Raw genomic sequence first — 15,893 nt, 5'->3', positions numbered from 1 at the left:
CCTCCCCTAAAAAAAAAAAAAAAAAAAAAAAAAAAAATCCCCCATAATTTCTCCTTTAAAAAAAAAACCCACCAACCTCCCCCCCCAATTACTCAAAAAAAAAAAAAAAAAACAAAAAAAACAAACAAAAACCAAAAACCACCCAAAAAAACCACCCCCAAAACCCCCCCCCAAAAAAAAAAAAAAAAACCCAAACCCCCAAAAACATATTGAGTTGGCCACACCCAGCCAATAACATGACCACCAAGCCACGCCCACCAACTAAGCCAGGCCCACAGAACCGGTTGTTAAAAATATTGAATCCCACCCCTGCAAACAGGTGATATTTTGCAGGCGTTCTAGTGTACATATGATGGGGAAGCAGCCTAAAGAACACTAAATTGGGGGAACTAGAGACAACAGTTCTTCAACTTTCATTTCATTTCATTCATTTTGATTCACTTTCAGTTCCTTCACTTCATCTTTCGCTTACCCTAAGTCAAGAGCATTTCCCCCATATTACTAGCAGAACTCAGCTACACTGAGTGATGATTGTTAGACGGGAGAACCTGGCCTAAAGCCGCTTCCAGTTCCAAAAGAGCACACCCACCCACCATTCAAATGCTGAGTGGGTGTGCTCTGGGGCAGGCCTAAACTACTGCACAGTGTTTCAATAAATAAAGTATTATGTTTGCAATCTAAAGCTATGGGTAAATTATGGGCAAAGAGAGGAGGGAAAAAATCATCCTGCATTCAGAGTCTGGTTCTCGTCTTCCTAACCAAATGAATTTACTGGGAAGAAAGCAACAGCTGCCTGCCTTGATGGAGATCTATTTATGTAAAATGCTCCACTGCCACCTTTCATGCATTTTCCTGCTGACAATGCTCATAACCATCATAACTATCCTAAGCTACATACTCACATGGCTGGGGTGATTTTTTTTCTCTCTCTCTCCAGGCTTTTGCAGTTCATTGTCATCTAGCTGCATTACACTTTCGCTCCACTCTTCTGCCCACAGGGAAAAAAATCACCAGGGGAGGCTGGTCTTGGTGCTTTTTGTTTTTTAGGGTTTTGCAAACTTATTATCTAAGAACCAAAGTCAAGTCTTAGAAAGGATGCAAAGATATTGGGGACCTCTCCCCTCAGGTTCCATTCCCAGGAAATGCAAATTTTAATTAATGCATTTATTATTCCAATTTAGACAGCCCCACCCATCTCCCCCCTCAAAGAGGACTGTTTATTTCTTTAATGTATGGCATACAATGTCAGGGATGAGTGGTGTGGTGGCCTAGAGGTGGAGCTCTTGCCTCACAATCAGAAAGCTGTGAGTTCAATCCTAAGCAGAGGCAGATATTTCTCTCTCTGGGCACGATGCGAATATACCTGCTGAATATAAGTCTGCCTTGGTGACAGGAAGGGCATCCAGCCAGTAAACATTCAGCTCCATTCAGCTGCCCAGACTCCACCCCACAAGGGGCTAGGGGGTCATTAAAAGGAGATGATGATAAAATGTCAGGGATGCTACGCATGCTAGATACAATGCAGTTCCTGACAGGCTAGATTGCTAGTTCATCCTGTTCAGCTTCTCCATGTTCATCCTTGGTGTACTGTGTGGGGCAAACTAGTTTTACATCGATTAGCTAGCAGCACTTGGGTTGCTGACTGCTCCAAGTTCCTCCGTCAGTCTCATCTCGTGTTGCCTTGCATCTGGCCAGTGCCAACTTCTGCTCTCCGCACACACAAATGCAGCTAAGGTTTGATTTTTTTTCCCCCTCACCAAAGTGGTACCCATTTATCTATTTGCAATATTGCCTGCTTTCAAATTGCTGGGTGGGCAGGAGCTAGGGGTTGAGTAACGGGAGTTCACTCTATCTCATGGAACAAGGCTCATGGAGTGCAGATAATTTCTGGCAGGCAGTTCCAGCATCATTAAGCCACCATGTTCCCTACAAAAGGGGACTCAGGGTAGCTTAAATTTCCATCAATAAGTATTTGTCCATTGTGAAAGCAATTCATCAAGACAACAAATTAATACCTGTTTCTCTCTCTGGATCAAGTGTTGAAGTTTGGGATTATTTCCATGTTCTCTAAGTCTCTTCTGTCAGAGAGTTTTACTTTGCTTTGGTAGAAATCTTTACATTCCTATTACACTCACTTTATTCACACCCCTACATATTCAGCGATCACTCTTCATTAGCCCAGGGGGACTCAGCACGGCTGTGTAGCAGCTTGAATGTGGAAAGAGAAGCTGGCTGGATGTGAGGTTGTGTGTTGTGATCCAAATTTATTTCTCTCTACAATAAATAAATGTAAAGATCACCTTCAGCATGTCCATCTGCCAGGTCTTAAGAAAGAATGAATAGGTATAATGTTATTCTCTGGTGATCATCATCTTCTGGCTGTTTTCTCTAACAGACGCGCATGTTTTCAGCAGAATCTCTTCCAGTATTTTGTAGAGGGCAACGGGTGAATATACCCTGCATAAACTGAAGCTCATTATTCCGTCCCTGCTAAGTACTTACGGGGTCTTTCTCCTATCTACCTGTTCTATGCTGACTTCATTTGTTTCAAAAGAGCCTACCCATCATTAATTTACAAGCAAACAAAGTGTTTGTTCTCCAGGTCAATACTGAAGAACTTGGCTCTTTCTTCTTTTGCTTAGTCCAAGATTTCTAAGGTGGCTTATGCGTCAAAAACAGTAGAATCTAACAACAAATACTCATCTCACTTTATGTCCTGTTTACAAGGGTGGCTGATATTGATATGAGCAGTTCAAACAGTAAAAGGGAGGGCAGCCACCCATTCAGAATTCAGAGAGGGAAGAAGATTAATTATTTATTTGTAGAGTGATGGGGACACTATGATAAATGATTGTACTAAGAAGAAAGATTATTAGACGTTCCAAAGATTATTTTAAAGAAGACAACATTAAAATAAGACCACTAGCTACTTAGACCTTCTTCCATCTTGAATTCTTTATAGAATTTTGTTTCTTCTTGAAAAAAAACCAGGTGGGACTGAAGGTAGAGATTCAGGAGTCCTGGAAATTTGACCTAGCCTGAATATGAATGAGCTCTCCTCAATTTCACAGATTTGGAAGTTGTTAAGAAAATATCTATTGCTGTCTGTAATATGTAAGTCACATAGGAAAGGGAAAAGGGAGAAAGAAGGAGAGGAGGGGGGAGGGGGAGGAGGAGATGTATTCCTTGAATGTCTAAACCATTTAAAAAGTGGGCAATCTTCATCACATCTTATGACACTGAATTCCATAACGTATGTCTTGATATTCCTGCTAGTGAAACCATCTTTTGTTTTTCTCGGCCCTAGGAGTAACACGAGAAAGAGTTTCTGATAGCGATATAGAAATATGAAAATAAAGGGGGGGGAATGGGCCTCATCCTCTAAATAAAGAACATTGATGATTGAAAAAAAACCTCTCTATTTTTCTCTTTCTTTGAATGCCTCATGCATGAAAGGTGCACGGCAAGTAATAATGGCATTAGGAAGACTTCTCTTGCCTGCTGGGGGTTATCCTCTGATGTCACTGCAACAGGGAATGAATTTTTCCCCAGTGCAGGCTGTCAGCAAGGCAGCTGTGGATTTCCTTAAAGTAATAGAAGTCTGAAAATAGAAAAAGTATTGATTGAGGCTTTCTTCCCTTCAAGGGAAGAGCAAAAAAAGGCCCAGCAGGTAAAATAGAAGACTTGTTTGCAGGAGAAAATAAAACATGTTTGAAGAAGGTAAGGAGTTGCTGCGTTTATTTATTTCCATATTTTTATTAAGAGATGGGGTGATGGGGGATTAAATTAAAAAGAAAAGTCAAATCCACAACAGTTCTTAGTCTGCAAACTCTTCCCAAAGGCTACCTCATAATTCTAGTTTTTAAAGAACATTCCTGGGTAGAGAAATTTTTCTGTAGGCAGAAAGGTACCCAGGAGGCAAGATTACACGTCTTCACACTCTCTCTCTCTGTGTGTGTGTGTGTGTGTGTGTGTGTGTGTACGTGCACATACTTTCCTAAAGGAAAGGAGATGTTAACTGATAGAGGGATTTTCAAAGAAGTGTGCTCCCTATCTTCATTCTGAAGTTGCATCAGAAGGTTCAAGTTCCTGTTGATTTATGTATCCGGGATACAGTGGGTTGTAGTGATAGAGTTAGCTACTACGGTTGGGTGAGTGCTGTTATTTATCTAATTTTGATAGTTAATAGTTTGGCTGCAACCTGAGATGATGGCTCTCTAAACATCTTCCCAGGTACATCAGGCAGCCCAGCGACAAAAGTGAGCTGCAAATAAACACTAAGTATGCATGGATGGCAAGGTTGGCACTCTGTGTGGATAGATATTTTAAAAAACAGATTTTAAGATGGAAATTTGGAAAAAAAAACTATGTTAATTTAGTAATATGAAAGTGCCTCGGAGGCAAGTTTGTTCATTGACCAAATAAAGCTACTCTCTCACTCTCTGGGCAGGTCTATGGTTTTGTGCAATCACTGTGCCTCATTGATAGAATTGTAGATAATATTCCAGATAATATTGCTTAGATTGATTAGACATGCATGGTTTTTTTCCATCAATTGTTTTTTCTTATTCCAAACAAGTTGTGCATTGTCTTCTGACTGATCATACTAGGAGCTTTCAATCTGGAAGCATCTTAAGATGAGAAAGCTAAGACAAGAATGACCTATCAAAATATATTATAAAGTTATTCAGCCTTTTCTTCCCTAGCTGATTTTTCTAGTAAAAAAATAGAAGATGTGTTATAGCATACAGTAGAATTAGATACGAGAGATGGATATCTGGGCTCCCTACCACTGTCACTTTATTTTTAAAAAAGTGGTTCCTCTATTTCTCGGGTGTTCAGACTTACATACATATGGATCTGTATGGATGTGTGTCTTTAAGTTTACATTCAGAATCCATTTTAACACAGTTAATGAGAGTTGTCTATTTTTTTGTTTTGCTCCTTGAGTAATAAGTATTTTTTCTCATTAATTTGGAGAAAAGTATCCTTGAATACGTATTCTATTACCAACACATTTCAGACATAATTCAAAGCATTGGCAATGACCTCACTTGGTCATCTCCCTTTTCCATCATTTCAAGAAGATAAACAAATCTATCTATCATATATCTATCCATCCATCTATTAGTTTTATCCATCTATTATCTATCTGCCCTAATTAATGATCCCAACTGAGCCAGCTGAATCCAATTGGAGCCCAATCCACAAATTTCTTGGAGATGAATTACAGGGCTTTGAACTTTATGCCAGCATGAGCACCACAGTCTCTCTGCTGTTTATTAAAGCAATCAAACTCTTTAGCCTTCCTAGCACAACTGGAAAAAATATATATACAGCCACTTTAATATCACATCAGTGGCTCAATATCTGGGAGCAGAATGTCTTTCTGTTTAAGGCTCGCACAAAAGGATGACAATGTTGGTTTCCTTTAAGAATAGCAGAGGTGCTTGGCTTTTTTGGGAACCCATTTGGAAAATTTACACAGTCTTAATATAGAATTGTTGAGATCAGATAGTTGAGGAATTAATAGATTAGAAATCTGAAAAGGTGTGGAATGAAATTGCTACAAAATGGAAAGAGGCTGGGAGCATGAAATAATAGACAACATTTCTCCATCCCAAGTGGGGGGGGAGGTCTTTTACCAGGCCAGCTAAGAATTCATTGTGCAAGTGACCTTTATATGATTATTGTTTATGCTTTCTTGGTGCGAGGTAAAGAAGGAAAAAAAGAATATTCCAATTTATTTCAAAGGTTACCTATTAGAACTGAATATTTAGTATGGCTGCATTATCATATTGCATAGATTTTACCTAAGAGATTGGACTTTCGATATGAGATGTCCTTGTGCCACTTTGAATTTCCTGCCATGAAAGTATATATAGGAGTTGGAGAAGACGCTTGCTCCTCTTCCCAGAGGAGCCATAGTTTCCTAGACTCAGCTGTCATTAACAAATAAAAAGTAGAAGTAGATTTTAGAAATAGAGATATAAAGCAAATTGTGTAGTCATCCTTCTCTTTTTGTAAGGAAAGTCTGTCCCATATTTCTGGGTTTTTAGTCAATAGATGAACAGTCCTAAATGATGATTGATTAAAGATGTCTGGATTGTCAATTTTTGTTAACTGATGTGATAATTTATTATCCCCTTATTAAAAACAAAACAGAAAGGAACGGAAATCTAAGCAACTGGGGAATATGGTTTATCTGCCTACATGACAACAGAATACATGAGCAAAAAGAGGAGTTTGTAAAATTCTTCCTTACTGTGATTTTCTAAGTTTGTAAACTGAAGAACAATTACGGATTATTCCAAAATGTCCACATCGGACCTGATTCAGAAAAGGTCATTTAGAATTAGCAGTGACACAAAGCTATTCCTTGCCTGCAACTTTTTAAGACAGCTGTGTCTTTTTCAGGATTACGTGGCTCTTGCCACAGCAGGCAGCCACATAATCCTCCCCAGCCCAGCCCAAAAAAAGACACAGCTACTTTAAAGTAAGCAGTCCTGTTTCTGTGCTTCCTCACACTTCCCTCAAAAATATTTCCCCACTGTTTCCAAAGTATTACACACACACACACACACACACACACACACACACACACACCAAGTATTATTGCAGGATGTCAGCTGAGACACAGAATTATGTCAGCCTGAAAATTAATCTATCATCATTATTATGTCCATTTGTTAGGATTGTATGACAACCATGCAGACTCGTTATCCAGTCTGGTGGGTTGCTGCTTTAGAGAGGTGTAAGTGAATGGATGAAGCTAACAAAAGAAGCACTGGAATTAAAAGATTTGGAGGGCTGCCTGACGTATATATTTTATGGTGTTACATGCTATGAATTTTTTTTCTTTTATTATGTTATTATAAATCTTGTTACATTATGTTATTTCAATGCAATGCTATTTATATAGTATAATTAAATTTAGAATTTCTGTAGCATTACAAATTTGAAAGAAGCCAGGAAAAGTATCTGTTCATTTAAATGTATTTATATTGTTATTCCACCCCCACCCACCCCAATGGTACTGGCAGCAGCAATCAATTTTTTTGATCTGCTTTTCCACTGAAAGACTGTTTTAGGAACTGAATAGATTTCCTACATTTTAGCCCTTGAGAATGTTAGCCACAGATAGAAATGCATTGCCTGTAACCCAGGTTTACCCATTGAAAAAAAGTGATGAATGAAATGTACCAATTAGTAGACTGACTGCCCAAAGTGCTCATTCACCAGAATTATTACCAATTATAGACCTCTTCTCTGACACAGTCTGGCCTTTCAAAACAAAAACAAAATCTGCAGGTGCAAAAATAAACTTGTCACCACACCAGCATTAAGGTAAAAGTTTTACTATTTAGGGCAACACAAACAAGGTGTCTAATTGTCAGGCAGATGATTTATATTTAACTGTAATGCATTTTTGTTTCTCTTTAAATCTCCTTAAATTGTCAGCGCCAATGAACTAGAGATTTGTGCTGTTTTAGAGACAGCCATCATTTAAAATTTCTATTGATGAATTCATCCTGGACACTTAAAATGTGAATAGCATAAAGCCATTAACCCTCCCACATAAAGCTTGGCACCAATATTATCTTCGGTTTCCTTGAGCTGAAGAAAGTATCTGAAAGCTAAATGTACTATTTCTCACTGACTTCATTGACTAGAATATTAATTATGCTGAATTGTTGTAATGTTTTGAAGACCAGTTCAAAAATCCCAGTTATAGAAGGAGAATGTAAGTTTATTGGGAACATCACTTACCTATATTCAAAATAATCACTTGTTATACTTCTTTTTGTCAAACCCAATTCAATAAACAATAGTATGACCTTTAAAATTCATATCAATTTGATTCTAGGTTCCTTAGGAAAACCTGCTTCTAACATCCAGTTTTGTAGGTGTTACAATGACCTGTGGATCTCCAAGGATCCCTATTATGAGCAATAATACCAGTGTTGATGCTAGAAACTGTATTTTCCAGGATTACACCGTCTCTGATATATCCTACCCAGAAAACCATAATTAGTATCTGCATGTTATTCGGATACTGATTATATTACTGTTTGGGTAATAGCACGTCTTCAAGAAGACAAACAAGCTCAGAGAGCACCAAGGACACCTCATTTCAACCCTGAGCTACAAATATGGGCATCCATGTTTCTGAGAGCATTGTGATGAAGATAAATGCAAATATGATTTAAAATAACTACAAATGTTGCTGATTTTATTTCACTTTCTAACTGTCACGCTTGATTTTTCCATTTTTATTTATGCTGTGCTTCTCTGTTTCTTTAATGCTGTGAAAATTATCTGTGGTTTGTTATTGTTAGTCGGACTTTCTTTTCTCATGGACTTGAACAAAAAGGCTGTTGGATAACTTTTCTAAAGCCCTAGAACAAAGACATAACAATGCTAAGATCCATATACTTTCTAATAATCTTTGGCACATATTGTGACACATATCAATTTTTTTTACTACCAGTTCTGTGGGCGTGGCTTGGTGGACGTGGCTTGGTGGGCATGGCAAGGTTACTACAAAATCCCTATTCCCTCCCCACCCCACTGACCTGCTTTCCAGCTCCGTTGTCCTATGCAGGGCAACCAAAGAAGACCCAGCCAATCAGCTGGGACTTGGGAGGCAGAGAATAGATGGGGGTGGGCCCAGTCAGAGGTGGTATTGGCTGGTTCTCTGAACTACTCAAAATTTTTGCTACCGGTTCTCCAGAACTGGTCAGAACCTGCTGAATACCACCTCTGTTGTGATAGTATCTTTTTAAAACTGTTCTAGACCAGCAGACTCATCTGTTATTCAAAGACACCAAATAAACCCTTGTTGAATTTTATAAACACTTCTAACATTTATCAGCAGTATGTTGGGTACATCACATGATGATCTGACATTGAAATTTAATACTCCAGCAAAACTGCAGTTTCAATCTCCTAGAAGTTTTCTTCTCCTGAAAAAGATGTGTTTGTTTTTCTACCTCATTCTGAGGATGATTTACAATTTCTTTATCCTTCTATTTTGACAATAGGACAAAAAAAGTAATTCTCTCATCTCTTCCCCATTACACATTTCCCCCCCTCTCTGGTGGCCCTGGTTTCCCCAGCAAAAAATAAATAAAAATAAAACCTCATTGGATGATTATCATCTCATGAAATATAACTGAGAAGTTGCCGGCTGCTCTAGAAAATCATATATATATATATATACATATTTATTTTAGTCACTTTATAATGAAAATAATGCAAGTGTGTCATATTGTATCCATAAAAAGTTTACCAGAGTTTTCCTCTTCTTTGTTGTGTTTGTTTGTGGAGGGGGGGTGAAGTATAGAAAATGCTACTTTTATATTGACATTTTTATATTTATATACAGTTTTTATGTATTTTTTACAATTTATTGTTGTGCCCAAACTACTTTCAGTAGGGTGGGTGGCTATAGAAATTTGTTTAATAAATAAAAATAAATTCATTTTCCACCATACTGAATAATGAAATTCCATGCAGTATGAAAATCAAATGTTTTTAGCAGTTCCATCGCCTGGATTATGAATTTAGCAGCCTGGATGAAATTTTATAAGAAGTGATAGCAATTAATTGGGTGGGGACCAGAAATGTCCGTTACTACTATCTGCCAATTAAAGGTAAAATCCTGTTGGATAGTATTTTTAGGATAGTCAGTAGTGGTATAGAAATAGGCTGTTCATTGATGTGAAGTCTGCTGCTTTAATTAGCAGAATACATCTGTCTTGATAGGTCTATAGAAGCAAAAGGAAGTATATTGAGAGTTTTCCAAATAATAAAAATTTCAAGACTGTGATCCTTTATGCCAGCCTTCCCCAGAATTGATGTTCTTCAGAGTCATGGGTTTTAGGTCTGAGGTGACAACAAACAGGATTCCTCTATTAGATCCTCTTAACAGGTTCCTCAAGCAACAGACTGATCTCATCTTAGCATTTCTTACATGTATTCTTCTTACTATCTTCTGTTACACCCTCTTGCCTCACCCCAATTTTGCCTCCAGCTTGTCCACAGGCTTCAAGATATTCCTGTGCAGCGGGTGCCTTATAAATATTGTTTCACTATCACTGGTTAATCAGCCCCACGTGTCAACTTTCCTGATGACAGATTTTACGCTTTTCAAGCTGCTCTATACAGCACATTGGTTTTGTCTCCAAATCTTCTGTCTTTGTACCGGTAGGACTTGTAGTTATCAGATTCCAGTTGCAAAGATTCAGATTAACCTGAACTCGGTTGAATTTTGCTGCATGCTTCTGCTGTTTTAAACGCAATTGCCTGTATGCAGCTCAGAGTTCATGGCAATGTTTAGCAGCTGAAGGGACTGAGCTGCATTTGAGGCAGTCTGGTCCAACTGATGAGTCTGCTTGGAAAGACAAACATGCCCCTGCGAGCCTTATGCCAAATCTTGCACTCACGAAATAGAGGAGAGAAATATTGTTCTCTGCTTTTCAAATCTAGCAACAGAAACATTCCAAGTCTTTTTTGTTATGCTATTATAGAAGCGGATATTCCCTTTTTCTCCTTACCTTCCTGGAAACAATGATCTTCCTTTTCCCTCCTTCCTTCCTTCCTTCCTTCCCCATCACATGGATTTGGTACAACTGTTCTATATAACGATAGGATTAGCTACTTGTTGAAAGATGCATTAAATGTACCACTCCATCAAGAGCTGCACACGCATGCAGGTGTATACACACACAATGACGCAACTGGCTTTTCCAAATTAGAACATATTTTCAATTTATTAGAAATAGTACCAGGATTTTTTTTTTTAAAGCAACAGCAACTCTATGCTGGCAAATAGGAGATACATTCAGAAGGGTTGTTGTTTTCATAGCAGGTTCTGGAATGATATGTTTAGTTTATGATCACGCTGCCAAGAATTTCCCATATGGATGTTCTACTGTGAATCTTTTTAGAGAAAAATTATTGGCAACAAATAAATGCTACTCAGAAGACTCTCTGTTGTTCATAAGGCTGCAGAACGAAGGCCGATTTGCCTCTTGAACAGGCTACGTCTGTTGCTGATGCTGAGTAGAGATGGGTCTAATTGCAGAATGAGTGGCAGAGAAAGTGAGACAGAAAGGAAAAATTGTAGCCATAAAAACTAGTTTATTGGGAATGCTTCCTGTCCAAACCACGCCAAAATGAATGCAACTCCCAGCTCTTGCTTAAATCCTATTCATTCCATGGTGTTGATGTATATTTTCCCCATATGATACATTTTCATAATCTGCACAAGGGAAACTCAATCATTTTCATCAATTCTAACTGAAAACAACATCAATTTTTAACAAGTAACCTGAACCCTACTTTTACTCTTTTTTGTTGTTGTTAAAATAAAAGAAACAGCCACCACCATAAAACAAGGGAAGAATACACTCAGTTAGAATAGTAGAAATAAATAGGTTTTCCTCCCCTCCCCCAGTAACTGGCAGCATAACTTTACCCAATTAAAATGATTTTTCGGTTTATCAGATATAGCCAATTAGGAATGTTAAACTTATTTTAAAAGAAAGACACTGACAGTGTCTAATTATATACATATATGTTTGGGAGGCAAATTAGTTTGCGTGAAAGCTGCACGCTGGTCTTACCGCTCTTATACAATACTTCCATCTAGTGGATACTGTTGGGGTTATTTAGTTTTATTGAAAGGCAAGGCAAGGAGACCGGTATTAAAGAAGGTACCTACTGTATAACTATGGAGGGAGACCATTCCATAAAACAAACTGATTTAAAATAATCATTTCCAGAGCTGTGCATCATTACACTTTTAACAGGCGTTTGAAATCTGTTTCCTTCTGAATTCCAGTGAAATGTTTGAGCAACGAGTGAGCTTAGGGAAGCACAGCCGGGCAGAACGCCAAACAGCTTGTAAACCCTTGATTCCAAATAAATGAAGGCTAGACTTCAATCACTTCTTTTTTTCCCTCCCCTGTGCTGTGATTTTTCTTGTGGAAATGGCATTATTGGGAAAGTGACAATGGCATCCATTTTAGGCACTCCTGCTGGTAGTTTGTGCTGTTGGCGGAGGCTCTGATTCTAAATGTATGAAGATTTGGAGTGCTTAGCACGTTGTGCCGAGCCAGAAAGTCGTCCAGCTTCTCTGTTGCCTTTTAAATACATTCCTCGGCAAGCCTTCTTCTATAAGCTTTTTCTGTCACGTATCTAGAAATGATTGCATGCCATAGACATTTTGAAGCATTGAGATTGTGTATAGAGGACAAGAATTGGGAGGCTGTCAGCGGTGGGAATATGTCGCTCTTCCAGTGTTGCTGAACTACAGTTCCCAGCTTCATTCACTATTAACCATCCTGGTAGGGGTAGCTGGATGTTTTAGTTTAGTAAACATCTGGAGAGAGAGAGAGAGAGAGAGAGAGAGAGAGAGAGAGAGAGAGAGAGAGAGAGAGAGAGAGAGAGAGAGCTATACAGTTTTGGCAAAGATCCAGAGATCTACAGATCTTGGAAAGCCCACATTCCCCACTCTATGGCCATGATGAGCTTCTATATTCTGATCAAAATAACACTAACTTGCTAGAACCAGCCACTGAAAGTAACCTTGTGGTAAACCAAGCTTTTATTGTTCTTCCTAAATTATCTAGTGACCATATCATAGCTCAGAAAGTGAGCTGGTATAGCTCTGCTTCTTCTACTTCAGTAACATTTGGCATGAAGCTGTAACCAGAAAGCCGTAAAGAGTGTCATGCTATGGACATTCATTTTTCCAAACCAAGCCAACCAGAATCTGAGCTAAGTAGGAGTGTGGATGTAATTTCCTGCAAAGATCTCAAAATCAGATTATTATATTTGGACTGTCTGGAAAATAAGCAGGTATTACTGTTCAGTTTGGTATTCCACAGTCTACCTAGATGGGGTGGAAGCAAAGCCTACAATACTCATTTATCCCACTTTAAAAACAAATCCATAAGCAACTTCTGGTGAGTTTGATTTTGACATTGCTAGTGTTTTTATTCCAGGAAGGAATCCTTATGACACATTGTTTTCCTTAATTATACAATAATATAGTTTTTCATGATCTTTACAGTAATTTCATTTCCATCACATTAACGTTCTTCATTTTCTGCTGTTGGTCTTTACAGCAACATATGTCATTTCTTTTATCCAAAGAAGTAGTTCCTTATAAATTATTTCTATCAATAAATCCAGGTCTCTGTTGTATGCTTGTAACTTGGATATTTTATCCTTGTAGCATTCAGTAACTTGAAGAGTCAAGAGTTCCAGCTCCGATCCTTTAATAAAAATTCCCTAGGATTTTTATCAACAATGAAACATATTCAAAACAGCTGTTGGATGAATTGAATCAGTTCCTAGAGGCATGTTTTGTAAACTGTTGGGTACAGCATCAAGAGAAACCTTGTGTGAATGAGACGCACCAGATCAAATAACACTGTAATATGTTTGTGTTTTACAGTGTTTGTACCTACTGTATATAGCTCTAAATCACTACGATGAGAAAATGAATTATATGCATACATTAACCACTTTCAAACCCATATTTCATTATTAGTTAAATATATGTAATCAATTAACATTATCTTATCCTGATTTTTTTTCTTTAGTAAACATAGTATGTAGTCAAGATATATATGATGATACATCATCATTATCTGAATTTTATCATCTGATAACATCACCACCAGTGGTTGTATTCAGCAGGTTCTGACCAGTTCTGGAGAACCGGTAATGGAAATTTTGAGTAGTTCAGAGAACCAGCAAATTCCACCTCTGACTGGAGATTTTACAGTATCCTTCCCCTGCCACGCCCACCAAGCCACGCTCACAGAACCGGTAGTAAAAAAAATTTGAATCCCACCACTGATCACCACTCTACTTTCTATTTGAAACAGAGTTGGTTTGTGATTTTCACCAGAGCCATAGGGAGCCTTAATCCCCCCCTCTCAGTGTGGAGACTGTGGTCCCATTTCTGATCATATTTCCCCTAAAGCAAATATTCTAATAACAAAAATTGGACATGATGAATGTCTGCCTGCATTTAATGTGCCATCTAATTTGCCATTCAGTCTCCTCTGTTTTCTCTGCAAAGGTCAGGCCCTCATAATGAGGCTGCAGATGATAAGTAATCTAGTAAGAGAGCTACTAGAGGAATCAAGTACCAAGCAGTATAAAACAGGCAGCTAATGAAAATCAGATTTCATAATAGCGGAAGGATAGTCTTGTCTTCTCTCTCTCTCCCTCCCCCTCCCCCTCTCCCTCTCTCTCCTTCCCTCCCCCCTCTCTCTCCCTCCATTCCTTTAATGTAAGAGAAACTTTTCTTTTCTGATTTTTCTGTGTGTCTTCATAATCGCCACTTTTACCACAGAATGTCAGAGTATAAAGTGCAAAGGAAAAAGATTGCAACAATTGTGATTTCCATGGAAACACTACAGATTTGCCATAAAAGTTTGATCCTATGTAGACAGTACTATCCGTACTTATTTTCCAAGTGGGTGCAATGCAGACTCTAAGAAACACTCCAGGATGTCCCGTTAAGAATTAGAAAAGACATAATTTGACACACAGGCTCTCAGTGACTATAGAAACAGAAAAGGATATTTCACACAGGGTTGTTGTTGTTTTTTCACATCACCAGAAAATTAGTTTCTATGATTGCAATGGATGCTATTAACAATGGGAGACAGTCTCTGGGTCAAATCCCTTTCTTCCACCCCACCTCAATTTTTCTGGCCCATGGTGACCTGCTAAATCAAAGTTTAGTCCATAATGTCCCATTTGTTTCTTTTTTTTTAATTATTTTTAATTTTAATTATGAGAATACAACACAATACATCCAACTTATCCTTGTTATACATACATACATACATACATACATACATACATACATATTCTACTTCATCATTTATAATCTCCTTATTTAAAATATTAATTACTAAATAATCTAATCATAACTACTAATATTTTGAAGTCTTCTACTATATAACCATTGATAAAATTTATTCCATTTCTTTTATGTCCCATTTCTTTTATGTTTCGTATAAATGATATTGATCATATTTGTTCCTACAGAGTATTAGGCTGATTATAAAGTGAATTTGTGTGGATAGAAAAATAAATACAATAAGGTTGTCCGAGCCAGCCCATAATCTTATCATTAAAAAGAATACAGCAATTGGCCACCCTTGATTTGGAAGCATCCATACATATTCAGGATGGATATTTTCTTTCAAGTGCTTTTAAGAGGAGGGTAAAATAAGGGGTCCTTTTTTCTCTAGCTGCTTCTAAAGACAACAGATGGACTGCTTTGCAAACAAATCTATTCTGTAGGTATTACAATTCAGCTTCAGCAAATCCCGAATGTCCAAATGCTAAAATATAATATGTTTGCTTAAATTATGCAAATCAGGAAGGATAGCCTTTTAAACTGTTTAATGTTCTCCTTAGGTTATTTCTGTGGTTTTAAATTGCTGATTATATTAGGTAATTTCTTTTTTAATTGTGTTTAATTAATTAATTTGATCTGTATATCTTTTCATTATTATTATTCGCTGCATGGGTGACTTGTTTATTGTAATCCCAGCTCAGCAGAACCAAATGTATTTTCTGAATCAAAATTGCTGGGATTAGCAATACTTTAAACTGAATATTGCTTTTCAGTACAATTCTCAACTTTCTAATTCTTAGATATATTTTAGGCATTGTGTCTCATAATAATGGACACTGTGGGTCATTAGTTTATTTTAAAAAATACTTGTGTAAATTGAATCAGTTCATTATAAGAATAATGAGAGATCTATAAAGTTTATATATGTTATTTCTTTTGGTAGCTAGAAAAATACTGTGTCCACAGATACATTGATTTATTTCAGGTTCTATTCTGC

General features: G+C 37.5%; 1 long non-coding RNA gene across 1 annotated transcript in view; it reads right to left on the bottom strand.

The window, feature by feature from the left end:
• Positions 1-10,751: 10,751 nt before the first annotated feature.
• LOC148131268 (uncharacterized) overlaps positions 10,752-15,893 on the bottom strand; it is a 30,322-nt gene continuing 25,180 nt past the window's right edge. Inside the window, exon 3 of the long non-coding RNA XR_015748653.1 lies at positions 10,752-12,388. This is a non-coding gene — a long non-coding RNA (uncharacterized LOC148131268). The remainder of the gene's footprint in view (positions 12,389-15,893) is intronic.

This window comes from Notechis scutatus, chromosome 3 (genome assembly GCF_049901735.1).
Source record: "Notechis scutatus isolate UNSWTSFEM ecotype Mainland chromosome 3, rNotScu1.2, whole genome shotgun sequence".
Classification (NCBI taxonomy): Eukaryota; Metazoa; Chordata; class Lepidosauria; order Squamata; family Elapidae; genus Notechis; species Notechis scutatus.
Note: the sequence above shows the minus strand (reverse complement) of the source record. Positions and strands in the feature narration are given on the sequence as shown.